The 14,199-nt window shown below is 41.2% G+C and overlaps 1 long non-coding RNA gene across 2 annotated transcripts in view; it reads right to left on the reverse strand.

Moving 5' to 3' along the window:
- The window catches only part of LOC104985566, a 215,038-nt gene that overhangs the window by 28,854 nt on the left and 171,985 nt on the right, over positions 1-14,199 (reverse strand). Inside the window, exon 1 of one of the 2 annotated variants that reach the window (XR_824923.1) lies at positions 4,991-5,119. The exons of the other annotated variant lie outside the window; for it this stretch is intronic. This is a non-coding gene — a long non-coding RNA (uncharacterized LOC104985566). Of the gene's footprint in view, positions 1-4,990; positions 5,120-14,199 lie in introns of those variants that run through there. 2 annotated transcript variants of the gene reach the window in all.

Raw genomic sequence — 14,199 nt, forward strand, 5'->3', positions numbered from 1 at the left:
CGGCTCTTTGTCAGGCTCTTCCCACTCAAAAACATCTGAGTTTTTCATATTTTCTGCATTATCAAACCCAAATGCCTCTGTCTGGTTGTCGATCCATACTTTCTCCAATCTGGCTCCTCCTCCCCATCAAACTGCACAGTCTTTGAGTTCTCAGTGTGCACGCTCCTCTTCACCTGTGTTCACCTTCACCAATCTCCAGGCAACTCTCTCAAATCAAAGATCAAGCATTCTCTCAAACACATTGTTCCTTACACACTCAACTGTCTAATTCAGCACTTATTCTGGTATTTAGCGATACACTGCATCAATGTGTAATGCGATGCTGTCTTTTAATTATTTTCGATGTGTCAGTTTATTTCCCTCAACTCTTTTGGAAGCATAAACAATTAAATCATGAAGAGTAAGTGTGAAGTTCAAAAACAAAGTGTTTGCGGTGCCATTTCCTGGCTTGGATACCGAATGGGTTAGGATGCTTGAAGGTAGAAGGTGACTCCAGAGCGTGCTGGTTTCTGGCAAGGAAATCAATAGTAACTTCCTCTCTTAGCAGCGGTCCCATCCTACACATATGTAGACCCTCACCCTACCAACGGGCTTCCCTGGTGGCTCAGCAGTAAAGAATCCATCTGCAGTGCAGGAGACATAAGAGAGGTGAGTTCAATCCCTGGGTCAGGAAGATCCCCTGGAGGAGGGCATGCAACCCACTCCAGTATTCTTCCCTGGAGAATCCTACAGACAGAGGAGCCTAGTGGGGTACAGTCCATGGGGTCGCAAAGAGTTGATCATGACTAAGCAACTAACACTTTCACAAGATTGAAAATAAAAACAAGAAAAGCTTTAGATTTTTTAAAACTTAGGACTGACGGGTTGCAAAGAGTTGGACACAGACAACTGAAGCGACTTAGCAAGCAGGCAGCTATCCTACCAAGGAAGTAGCTTTCTGCTCTGGCTGGGTCCTGAGAAATCCAGGCTGAGGAAGCAGAGAGAGGAACAGGAGTCTCTGATCAATGGAGGATTTTCCATTGTTATAATCTCATTGCTCCAGGAGTTGTTTCAAAGATACAGCCAGAAGAATTTAAGTCTGCCCTTACTTTTCAATCCAGATGGGAAGAAAAAAAAAGGGAAGCATTCACGAAATACCAATCTAAGATGACTTTTTTACAATTGTATTTGCTTCCTGGAAATGGGATAGCAAAGGCTACAATACAATGTTTATAGAATTTTAATTTATTAAGTTGTAAATAAAATGCCTGCCTTTGAAATGCATTTATCATCGTTTTATAAAGTTTCATAGAGTTCACCTCTATATTTACTCAGATTTTTTTGCCTAGATCTATCCAGACACCTTTAAACTTTCATATATTTTAATCTTCAGTGAGAAATACCGAAGTGAAATAGGTCATTTCTTTCCATGGTGGAGCTGATGGCTGACTCCAAGCTGTGACCAAATGATCGCCCTTTGAGGCCAGATGAGAAATATGTACATGGACTTATTTTTCCTTATGTGTATCCTCAAGAGTCCATTAATAATTCTACTTTCATAATGATGAGAGTTAACTTTAGAACCATTTTAGTAAAAAAAAAAAAACACAAAAGACTAAGAGAGAGGTCTTTATCTCTTCAAGCTGACAACTTGGGCTGTGGAATTTTTTAAAATATTAGAGGACAATAATGTGTGTTTGGGAGGAAAAATGTGGGCTGACTCAGAATTCTGTAGCTAAAACATCTCCATTTGTCTTTATAAAGTCTATATTCTGAAATATATTCCAACTGTTGGAAACTTTTAGTTCAAATCAATTTGAGTTTTTCTGTTCAAAGTCATTAATTCAGTTTGTCAGACTCAGATCGTCTCTTTCTTAACAAAGTGGAACATAAAGAACTCAGATTTTCCGAAGAAAATTAAAGAGTGGTAGATAAGGTCCTTATACATAATTTCTAATATATATTTATGCTCACTCTACAGCCTGCACTGTGCCAAATTCTTTGCCTGCATCATCTCATTTTATCTTCAGAGCCATCCCATGAGGTAAAGACAATTAGCATGACCATTTTCTGAGGAGAGGACTAAAGTTTGGAGGGTTTTAGTTCCTTAATGTCATAGAATTTTGTCAGGTCCAAAATTCATACCTGGACATTTTGACTCTGAAGCTAAAGCCTTTAATTACTATTCTATATTGCCTCCCAGACAAAAATCAGCCTTAACTTTCAGCTTATTTTCAGCGGAAGATGAGAATCTTCTTGAGAACACAGTTTGATAATGAGAGCCCAGAAAGAAGCCTAAGACTTCACACCCAATTCCGACGTGTGGGTCTTTGCCGCACACCTAGCAGTTCCTTGACACCAACCGGGTGTCCTACAAATGACACCCTCTGTACCAGCCAATGGTGTTGAAGCTCCAGGTCGAGGGCTCAGTCCTACAAGGCTGCCCTTCACTCCAGATGTCCATGGCAAATCCAAGTCGTCACCTGCACTTCTGATCGATGGGCTACAGATGGGAAGTTCCAACAACCTCCTCATTGGCTTCAATTAATTTGTTAGAGGGGCTCATGGAACCCAGAGAATCATCTTACCTACCAGATGATAGATAATAAATAACTCAGGAACAGCCAAACTAAAGACATACATAGAGCAAGTGTGGAAAAAGGCACGGAGCTCCTGTCCTCTCTGCAACAGCATCACTGCCCCCAAACCTCCATGCCTTCCCCGACCCAAGAGCCCACCAAACTCCAACTATCTTTTTAAGGAGGCTTCATTGCAGACAGGATTGATTAAATTATTGGCCATTGCTGATCAGCTCAACCTCCAGCCCCTCTCCTCTCTCTGGGAATTCAGGGGATGAGACTGAAAGTTCCAACCTTCCAGTCACAAGACTGGTCTCTTGGAAACCAGCTCCCATCCTTAGAGTATCCAGTCACCTCACGTCCATAACAAAGGTTATCTTTACTGCTGTTGACACTGGAATTTTCAAAGGTTTTAAGAGCTCTGTGCCAGAAACTAAGACTAAATATGCTTTTTTTTTTTTTTACTATAAATCACAATATCACAAAGCCCTGTGAACAAAGGAAAGAACTTTTCCTCTTAAAGATGAGGGGCAGCTGTAGACACTTGGCATCCCCCCTTTCCCCAGCACATAGTCCTAAATGTCTGCTCACTCGGGGAGTAGACTCTCCTGGGGAAAGGAGACACCCCTCACTGAGCTAGATGATCTCCTGGTATAGATGTATGCTCTAGCTTGTTCATTTCTTTTCATCTTTAACTCTATGGGGACAACTTAGACTGTTTTATAAACTTCCCAGATCTTTGGCATGCTCAAGCAATCTCTGTGTGCTTCCCAGAGTTGATGTGGTATGTTTTTGGGGATCTTTTGAAACAAAGAACCTGGCAAAAGCAAATGCTATTCAAGCATTAGCTTTTATATTCTATCAAATATGGGGTCTAAGTCTCAGAAGGTCTGCACTAGATTTTCAAATATGGCCTATGAGAAGTATTTCTTAAAATGAGATTTCACAGATACATGCTTTACTATTTGAATGGCTTAAATATGGATCATGATAACATCCCAGTGTGATCACGTGCTTTGTGTAACAGCTCCTGGGATGACCTAAGTGGAAATATTTTATGTAAGAATTACCAATCTCCCTTGATTTCTGAGGGGTTACATCTCAGAAATCCATCATAAATTGAAAATAATCCTTCAATTGAAAATGCATTTAATACACTTAACCCACTGAAAGTGGGAAGATTGCCTGTAGAAGGAAATGGCAACCCACTTCAGTATTCTTGCCTGGGAAATCCCATGGACAGAGGAGCCCAGTGGGCTACAGTCCACAGGATCACAAAAGAGTCAGACACAACTTAGTGACTAACCAACAACAAACCTACTGAACATCATGGCTTAGCTTCGCCTACTTCAAACGTACTCAGAACACTTGCATTAGCCTACAGTTGGGCATAATTACCTAACACAAAGCCTATTTTGCAGTAAAATATTGAATGTCTCCTGTAATGTACATTTGGAGTGAACATGGAAAACAATGGTTTTAAGGGTACTGGTTGTTCACCCTCGTGATGGTGGGTCCCTGGGAGCTGCAGCTGCCACTGCCCAGGATCACAGGAGAGGATTGCACCCGGTATTGCTCGCTGGCCTGAGAAAAGATCAAAATTCAGAATTCAAGGTATTGCTTTCACAACATCATAAAGTGGAAAAATCATAAATCAAACCAATGTAAGTTGGATCCCATCACGCTCTTGTTCTGCCAAATGAAGTAATAGGAACTTTATCCACTCTACTAGGACATAAATTAACTCTAAAAAAGTAACAGGAATTTGGCAGTGTGCCAGTGCTGCCTGGAGGTGCACATGTAGGAAGGAGAACTTTGGAATGGGAGACCAGGGAAAGGAAGAGGGATTCCTCCGTAAGATGGCAGGCTTCCTGGACCCCTGGAGGGGCATGGGCAGTGAAAGTTCCTTTAGCAGAGAAAGGTGGCTACATCTCTAGGAAAAGTAACCTGCTATTTTTTCTAAATATTCTCCATAAAACACATGAAGGAATACACTTGCTTTGCGTTGCTGGAACTTTGGGGAATTCAGACAGGAGGCAGGACTCCTTGCGTGCAGGCTGTGATCCACAGCACAGTGAGTAGACCGCCAGGGCTGAGTGGGGCAATGGTCACGGCCCAGGAGAGGGTGGAAAGGAAGGTCTCAGGCAGGTGAGTGAAAGCAATCCTATTTTCAAGTCCTAGAGGAAGACGATCCACCAAGGAGTGAGAGAAAGACTCTGTGCCTGTGGAGGGTGGAATTTTGAGTTACTTGACTTGGGTATTAAAAGGAAGCCCTCTCTGATCCACACAGATGACCTCACTCAATCATGTCTCTATTGCTTCCTAGTAACCGCTGCTGATCCATCCTATAAACAGCCCTTTTCCATTGTGCACTGGCAAACATGGGCCACAACCGCTGGTTACCCTGGAGGTGATGTCTTTCCCTGTCTTACCTGGGAAGAGTCTGCTGCACTTAGGTCTCTGCTCAGAGCATCTTCACTCTTCAGTGTCACCAGCAGTGATTTTATAGATAGCCTTAGCTGTTTGGGGTAGAAAGATGCGGCCTTCAGGCTGTGGATAACCAGAAAGAAGGTTTTTATCTCTGTTGCTTGCTGTGGCACACTGACAAACTCCCCCACCTTCATTTTTACTTAGAGACCAACGACTTATTCCTCTTGTTTGCCACTATATCCCCCTTCAGCAGTGCTTGGGCATATGGTAAATGCTCAGTCAATACTTAGAAGTTCATGAATGAGTAAACACTCCATGGCATCAATTTCCTCATTTTCCGGCTTGTGATTGCATTCCTAAAATATTCTCATTTGAGAACTTGCTCAAATTGAGCCTCTGTTGTTTAGTCACTAAGTGGTGTCCAATTCTTTGTGACGCCACAGACTGCAGCAGGCTAGGCTCCTCTGTTCTCTCTCAGAGTTTGCTTAAATTCATGTTCATTGAGTCAGTGATGCTATCTAACCATCCATCCTCTGTCATCCCCTTTTCCTTTTGCCTTCCGTTTTCCCAGCATCAGGGTCTCTTCTAGTGAGTCAGCTCTTCACATCAGGTGGCCAAAGTATTGGGGCTTCAGCTTCAGCATCAGTCCTTCTAATGAATATTCAGGGTTGATTTCCTTTAGGATTGACTAGTTTGATCTCCTTGCAGTCCAAGGGACTCTCAAGAGTCTTCTCCAACACCATAATTCAAAAGCATCAATTTTTCAGTGCTCAGCCTTCTTTATGGTCCAACTCTCACATCCATATATGACTACTGGAAAAACCACAGCTTTTACTATATGGACCTTTGTTGGCAAAATGAGACAAATTGTTAAAAATAAATATTCACAAAAGAATAAAATTCAAAAAACTGAGCAAGATGATCATGCAGTGGATAGATGAAGGTTTTGAAAACATATATCACATATAGTTCTGTTTTCTCTTTCTTGAAGAAAAGTTTGTTAACCAAAAACAAAAACTTACTCCTAGAGTAGATAAAGCTGGACTAGGAAATACATTTTTCACAAGCTTATGGTGTGGTTTTATGATGAGTATGGTCAATAATTAATCAAAGACCTGACATTATTTAGTAGTAGACAGAGAGTGGTTTCTGTCTCTTCCTGGTCCAGAAAGTTCTTCCACATGTTTCCCTTCTATTTTTTAAGAACTTGTTTTGACTCCCAGTGATCAATAAAAATTCAACTTGAATATACACAGTAACAATGATGTCACTGTGTTTCTTCCTTTCTATTTTGGCCTTGCTTTTGACCAAATAATTTGGCCTTGCTTTGGACCACGTTACTCAGTAAGTTAAATGATGACAACCCAAAAACAATTTGTTTAAACGGCTCCTGAATCATAACAAGCACAAACAAAAACAGGGAAATAAATTTGGAAAGCTTGAGGAGTTTTCTCTCAGATTCAGTGCATCAGTTTGCCTTTCTATTTGGAGACGCTGTGCTGTGCTTAGTCGCTCAGTTGTGTCCGACTCTTTGTGACCCCATGGACTGTAGCCCGCCAGGGGCCTCTGTCTATGTGGGTCCTCCAGGCAAGAATACTGGAGTGGGCTGCCATGCTCTCATCCAGGGGATCTTCCCAGCCCTGGGATCAAACCCAGGTCTCCCACATTGCAGGCAGATTCTTTACCATCTGAGCCACCAGGGAGACACTGGTTTATGTGAAAACTCAATTATCACAATTATTAGGAATTGACGTTTCATAGCTGAATGGATGGCTCATTCCATAATAATGAATGTATAAGCAGAGAGAATAAAAATTGAGCAGACTTCTCACTTTAAGATATAATCTTGTCAGCTGAGGGTTTCAGGGAAGCATTCCTCTTCACTCCTTATTATATAGTGACTATGCTATTTACATAACAACTCTCTTCCCTGGTTCCTTAAACTTCAGGCACTGCTTACAGTTGTCAGGATCTTGAAACTAAGTCAACAATATCAATGCTTAAGAGTATTTAACTCACTAAATGACTTTACTAAAATTAATTAATTTGTAAAAAGGCGATGCTTTATATTTAGAAAAAGGTAGTTTTCTAATTAAATATGAAACAATTTGAAGCCCATATATGGACAATAAAAGATTTGTGAAGTCTTTTTGTAAAAGACACATTGAGATTTCTTTGTATGATATTAAGTTTTTCCTGAATAAACAAAAAACCTTTCTTGATATGTAAGTCAAACGAAATACCTTAATACATTTTTTAACTTCAAGGCCGGACATACATGTTAACTACATTTTTTAATGCTTGAAGTGATAAGCAAGCAAAAGTAAATGAGTGATCTTAGAATATATTTTATTCCATTAAAATAGTAGAATATGAGATTTTTTATAAATCACAATAATGTACAAACTTTTATTTATTTGAGCTAAAAGGCAATACTTTGAGTAAGAGGAAAAAAGTAAATTTCCCTGCATTATAAGGGTGTTTGGAGCCCTTTTAACTAATTTTGTGAGTGAATGGACCATAGTATTTTTTTTGAGACATCAAGTGAATTTAGGTGATGAATTACTTTCAAGCAGTACAAAAAGTTCTAATACCTAAGTGACTTTTTGAATGATTCTAATAAAGCAGAAATAAAATTGATACTTTGTGAGAAACGTCTAGTCCTTGCTTTGTATAAATTTCTTATAATTTCTTTTTACTGATTGTTACAATCCCAACTAAAATCCGGTGGCTTCCAGTTGGGGCTTCCCAGGTGGGGCTACAGGTAAAAAACCCGCCTGCCAATGCAGGAGATGTAAGAGATGCAGGTTTGATCACTAGGTGGGGAAGATCCCTTGGAGAAGGGAATGGCAACCCACTCTAGTATACTTGCCTAGAGAATCCCATGGACAGACGAGCCTGACAGGCTACAGTCCATAGGGTCACAAAGAGTTGAACGTGGCTGAAGTGACTTAGCACAGCTTCCAGTTGATTTAGGGTTAGGATGAGCAAACTGTCATGGTTTTAGCACTAAACATCCTATGTCCAAGGACGTTTTCAGTGCCAGACAAATGTACATGGTTGGAAATAGGGTTTTTACTGGACATCTTATGCTGGCCTCAGAGGCATTCAACTTTATGCCTCTTGAGCTATGGGCTTGGCATGATCAACTTACTGACACCTTTTCTTCCTGCATACCATCGTTTCCCTTACACAAACCATCTCTCATATGCTTTGGAATTCTTTGTGTAACCCAAATTCCTCAGTGTGGTACCCTACTCAGGAAGCAATCTGTGTCTAGTAAAAGCCCTATTTCCAACAGTCACATCAAAACTTACTCTTTGTTGTAGGAACTCAGTCTCTGTGACACTGAGTTGACAAATGGACAAATTAAACTGTGCTAGCTAAAGATACTATTCTGTTAACACTGTTCACAGGGTTCTTGTGGCAAGGATGCCATTCCCTCCTCCAGTGGACCATGTGTTGAAAAGGCAAAAAGATATGACACCAGAAGATGAGCACCACCCCCCCTCCCCAAGTTGGAAGGTGTCCAATATGCTACTGGATAAGAGCCGAGGGCAATTATTAATAGCTCCAGAAAGAATGAAGAGGCTGGGTCAAAGTGGAAATGATGCTCAGTTGTAGATGTGTCTGATGATGAAAGTAAAGTCTGATGCTGTAAAGAACAATACTGCATAGGAACCTGGAGTGTTAGGTCCATGAATCAAGGTAATTTGGACATGGTCAAGTAGAAGATGGCAAGAGTGAACACCAACATCTTAGCAATCAGTGAACTAAAATAGACGGGAATGGGCAAATTTAATTCAGATGACCATTGTATCTCCTACTGTGGGCAAGAATCCCTTAGAAGAAATGAATTAGCCCTCATAGTCAACAAAAGAGTCTGAAATGCAGTACTTGGGTGCAATCTTAAAAAAGAAAGAATGATCTCAGTTCGTATCCAAGGCAAACCATTCAACATCACAGCAATCCACTCCTGTGCCCCAACCACTGATGTCAAATAAGCTGAAGTTGAATGATTTTATGAGGACCTGCAAGACCTTCTAGAACTCACACCAAAAAAAGATGTCCTTTTTGTCACAGGGTATTGGAATGCAAAAGTAGGAAGTCAAGAGATACATGGAGTAACAGGCGAGTTTGGACTTGGAGTAGAAAATGAAGCAGGACAAAGGCTAACCCAGAGAATGCACTGGTCATAGCAAACACTCTCTTCCAACAACACAAGAGACAACTCTACACTTGGACATCACCAAATAGTCAATACCAAAATTAGATTGATTATATTCTTCTTTGCAGTCATAGATGGAAAAGCTCTATACAGTCAGCAGAACTAGACCGAGACCCATCAGCTTCTTATTGCAAAATTCAGGCTTAATGTGGAAGAAAGTGGGAAAACCACTAGGGTATTCAGGTATGGTCTAAATCAAGTCCACTGATTATCAGTGGAGGTGATGAATAGATTCAAGGGATTAGATCTAGTAGACAGAATGTCTAAAGAACTACGGACAGAGATTTGTAACGCTGTACAGGAGGCAGTGAACAAAACCATCCCACAGAGAAGGAAATGCAAGAAGGGAAAGTGGTTGTCTGAGGAGGCTTTACAAATAGCTGAGGAAAGAAGAGAAGTGGAAAGCATGGGAGAAAGTGGAAGGTATACCCAACTGAATGCAGAGTTACAGAGAATAGCAAGGAGAGGTCAGAAAGCCTTTTTCAGGGAATGATGCAAAGAAGTAGAGGAAAACAACAGAATGGGAAAGACTAGAGATCTCTTCAAGAAAAGTCATCAAAGGAACATTTCATGGAAGGATGGACATGATAAATGATACACATGGTAAGGACCTAACAGAGCAGGAAGAGATTAAGAAGAGGTGGCAAGAATAAACAGAAGAACTAGACAAAAGAAGTCTTAATGACCAGGATAACCATGATGGTATGGTCACTCACCCAGAGCCAGACACCCTGGACTGTGAAGTCCAATGGACCTTAGGAAGCACTACTATGAACAAAACGAGTGGACGTGACAACATTCCAGCTGAGCTATTTAAAATCCTCAAAGATGATGCTGTTAAAGTGCTGTTCTCAATATGTCAGCAAATCTGGAAAACTCAACAGTGGCCACAGGACTGGAAAAGGTCAGTTTTTATTCCAATCCCAAAGAAGGGCAGTGCCAAAGAATTTTCAAACTACTGGACAATTGTGCTCATTTCACATGCTAGTAAGGTTATGCTCAAAATCCTTCAAGCTAGGCTTCAGCAGTATGTGCACCAAGAACTTCTAGATGTACAAGCTAGATTTAGAAAAGGCAGAGAAACTAGGTTGTCATGGGGGAGCTGACCTTCAAAGTCAGTCCCTTTGCTGGATCTTTGCGGGTTGCGAAGTCTGTTGTGGGTCCTGAACTCTCACAGCAGTGTGAGAACGTCTTTGGTGTAATTGTTCTCCAGTTTGTGTGTCGCCTGCCCAGTGGCTCTACAGTGGGGCTAATGGACAGTAAAAAAGGCTGAGTGCCAAAGAAGTGATCCCTCAAACTGTGGTTTGGACTAGACTCTTGAGAGTCCCCTAGACAGCAAGGAGATCAAACCAGTCCATCCTAAAGGAAATCAACCCTGAATATTCATTGGAAGGACTGATGTTGAAGCTGATGCTCCAATACTTTGACCACCTGATGCGAAGAGCTGACACTGGAAAAGACCCTGATGTTGGGAAAGACTGAAGGCAGGAGAAGAAGGGGACAACAGAGGATGAGATGGTTGGATGGCATCACTGACTCAATGGACATGAGTTTGAGCAAGCTCTGGGAGATGGTGAAGGACAGGGAAGCCTGGCGTGCTGCAGTCCATGGGGTCGCAAAGAGACACAACTGAGTGACTAAACAACAAGAACAACAAAGAGAAACTAGAGACTGAATTGTCAACATTCATTGGATCATTGGGAAAGCAAGGCAATTCCAGAAAAATGTCTAACTCTGCTTCATTGACTAGGCAAAAGCCTTTGACTGTGTGGATCACAAGGAACTGTGGAAAATTCTTAAAGAGATGGGAATACCAGATCATCTTACCCGTCTCCTGAGAAATCTGTATGCAGGTCAAAAAGCAACAGAATCTTACATGGAACAACTGACTGGTTCAAAACTGGGAAAGGAGTACGATAAGGTTGTTTATTGTCACCCTGTTTATTTAACTTATACGCAGAGTACACAACGCAAAATGCCGGGCTGGATCAATCACTAGCTGGAATCAAGACTGCCAGGAGAAATAACAAAGTTTAGTATGCAGATGATACCATTCTAACGGCAGAAAGTGAAGAGGAACTAAAGAGCCTTTAGATGAAGGTACAAGAAGAGAGTGAAAAGGCTGGCTTAAAACTTTTATATATATATATATATATCTCAAAGATCATGGCATTCAGTGCCATCACTTCATAGAAAATAGATGAGGAACAAGTGAAAAGAGTAGCAATTTTATTTTCTTGGGTTCCAAAATCATGGAAGATGGTGACTGCGACTGTAAAATTAAAAGACGTCTGCTCCTTGGAAGAAAGGCTGTGACAAACCTGGTGGTGGTTTAGCCGCTCAGTCACGTCCAACTCTTGTGACCCCGTGGACTGTAGCCCACCAGGTTCCTCTATTCATGGGATTTTCCAGGCAAGAATACTGGAGTGGGTTGCCATTTCCTTCTCCAGGGGATCTTCCTGACCCAGGAATCGAACCCAGGTCTCCTGCATTGCAGGCAGATTCTTTACCAACTGAGCTATGAGGGAATCCCATGACAAACCTAGACAGCATATTAAAAAGCAAAGATGTCATTTTGCCAACAAAGGTCTATATAGTCAAATCTATGGTTTTTCCAGTAGTTACGTATGGATGTGAGAGCTGGACCATAAAGAAGGCTGAGTATCGAAGAACTGATGCTTTCAAACTGCAGTGCTGGAGAAGACTCTTTAGAGTCCCTTGGACAACAGGGAGATCAAACCAGTCAGTCCTAAAGGAAATCAATCCTGAATACTCAATGGAAGGACTGGAAGGACTGATGCTAAAAATAAAGCTCCAATACTTTGGCCACCTGATGCAAAGAGCCGACTCAATGGAATAGACCCTGATGCTGGGAAAGATCGAAGGCAAAAAGAGAAGAGGGCGGCAGAGGATGAGATGGTTAGATAGCATCACTGACTAAATGGACATGAATTTGAGCAAATTCTAGGAGACAGTGAAGGACAAGAAGTCTGGCCTGCTATAGTCCATGGAGTTACAGAGTTAGACATGACTTAGCGACTGAACAATAATACTTTTGACTGGATGTAGAGAAATAATGGATTGTTTTGGATTGTGGTTATTAATTCTCTTAATCACCTGGACTTTGCATATCGCGTTAAGGTTGCTATGTGACCCTGTAGCAGAATACATTGTCTCCCTAGTAAAACTGCATTAATGTAGACATATTTCCCTTTTTCATCATCATATATTAGAAAAAATACATTTAAAATAGGTAACAGGGGAGAGTATTTCAAGTTTTGAGCCTGAGCTCAGTTCCCCAAAAAATTCAGATGTGTTTGGTCATGGACAGGAAGCAGAAAAAAAACCCCACAGTAGCAGGAGAGTTTCTAAGTGCACAAGTCAGGTCCTAAGTCAGTGAGTCAAGGTGAGAGATCTCACTTCCATGGTTTCCTTGCTCCACTTTTTCCCTGCCCTACCTACATCACAGACTTGTGTTTAGCCCTTAAGAGGTGAGGTAGCCACAGAATGTATGAAAAAGCAAGTTCACTACAGCTCTGTGCACCCTTCCAAGTTCAGGGCACCCATCCAGGGAGAGCAACACCATGCTGCACAACCAGATGTGGTCCAGGGCTTGCATCAGGTAAAACTGTAGCCTGTGGTCAAGGAAACCACGAGGCCAATGCCTGGAAAAGACGGGACTCCTGAGTGGTGAGGGACATCAGCCATACCCTACACAAGTGAGGACAAGCCATTCTGTTTGCCATTCACACAATCCCTGAAGGAGACACACTTGGCTACTTTGGCTTCTTTCTGAGTTTTGTTACAGACTCGAGATATAAGCATCATTGAGGAATCATTTTGTAACTATTTAACTATTACAATTGTTTATGGGGATATTTTTACTCTCATTAGTTGTGTGACCTGTGAAAACACAGGTGATAATTATATAATACAGTGTATATGTCATATATATGTGTGTATTCAATTTACCCAGTCTTCTGATTACATATGTGACTATATACATTTATATCTCTATATCTCTATCTCTAGTTATCTGTATTTATTCTACCTGGTCTTCTGACTGCTACTGCTAAGTAGCTTCAGTCGTGTCCGACTCTGTGCAACCCCATAGATGGCAGCCCACCAGGCTCCCCCATCCCTGGGATTCTCCAGGCAAGAACGCTGGAGTGGGTTGCCATTTCCTTCTCCAATGCAGGAAAGTGAAAAGTGAAAGTGAAGTCGCTCAGTCGTGCCCGACTCTCGGCGACCCCATGGACTGCAGCCCACCAGGCTCCTCCATCCATGGGATTTTCCAGGCAAGAGTACTGGAGTGGGGTGCCATTGCCTTTTCCAGTCTTCTGACTAGGGGAGCTTAATCCATAGAAACTATTGTTGGCATTACAGTGCTGTTCAGAAGGGGAGTGTAAAGTTGAAAAGTAACTCTGTATTTATAATACAGAGGAATGCTTCATGTGTTAAGAAAGAAGCAAACAAAAGTCATCAAACATCAAAAACCTCCAAAATATTATCCTCCACACTGTTAATTTCTGTTACATTGTATTTTCATTGTTCAATTTAATTGGGTATTTAATCACTCTTAAATTCTAAAATTAGTTATATATTAAACTCCTTTGGGGGGAAATTTGAATGACTAGCAGAAAATTAAAGTAAACTCTTCAAAGGAATCAGCCCTCTAATCCATTTTAGATTTTAGTGAACTTGGAGAAGACACTCTTTTTCATGCCAAGTGGAACTGAGGAGCTCAGATGATCTACATTCACACAAAAATGAATATTCACTTTTTACTTCTGATGGTCTTCAGAAACAGACCCACAACTATGTAGATATATGAGAGTTACTTGGGGATAATAACATGCTAATGCTATCAAATATAAAGTCTTTACCACATTCAAAATCCCAGTCAACTTTCTTTTATGTGTTCCTCTGAGCAAGGATTTCATTGAAATAGGACGAGACAAGATTATAGCTGCCTTTTAACAG

Source organism: Bison bison, unplaced genomic scaffold, assembly GCF_000754665.1.
Source record: "Bison bison bison isolate TAMUID 2011002044 unplaced genomic scaffold, Bison_UMD1.0 scf7180017864050, whole genome shotgun sequence".
Lineage (NCBI taxonomy): Eukaryota > Metazoa > Chordata > Mammalia > Artiodactyla > Bovidae > Bison > Bison bison.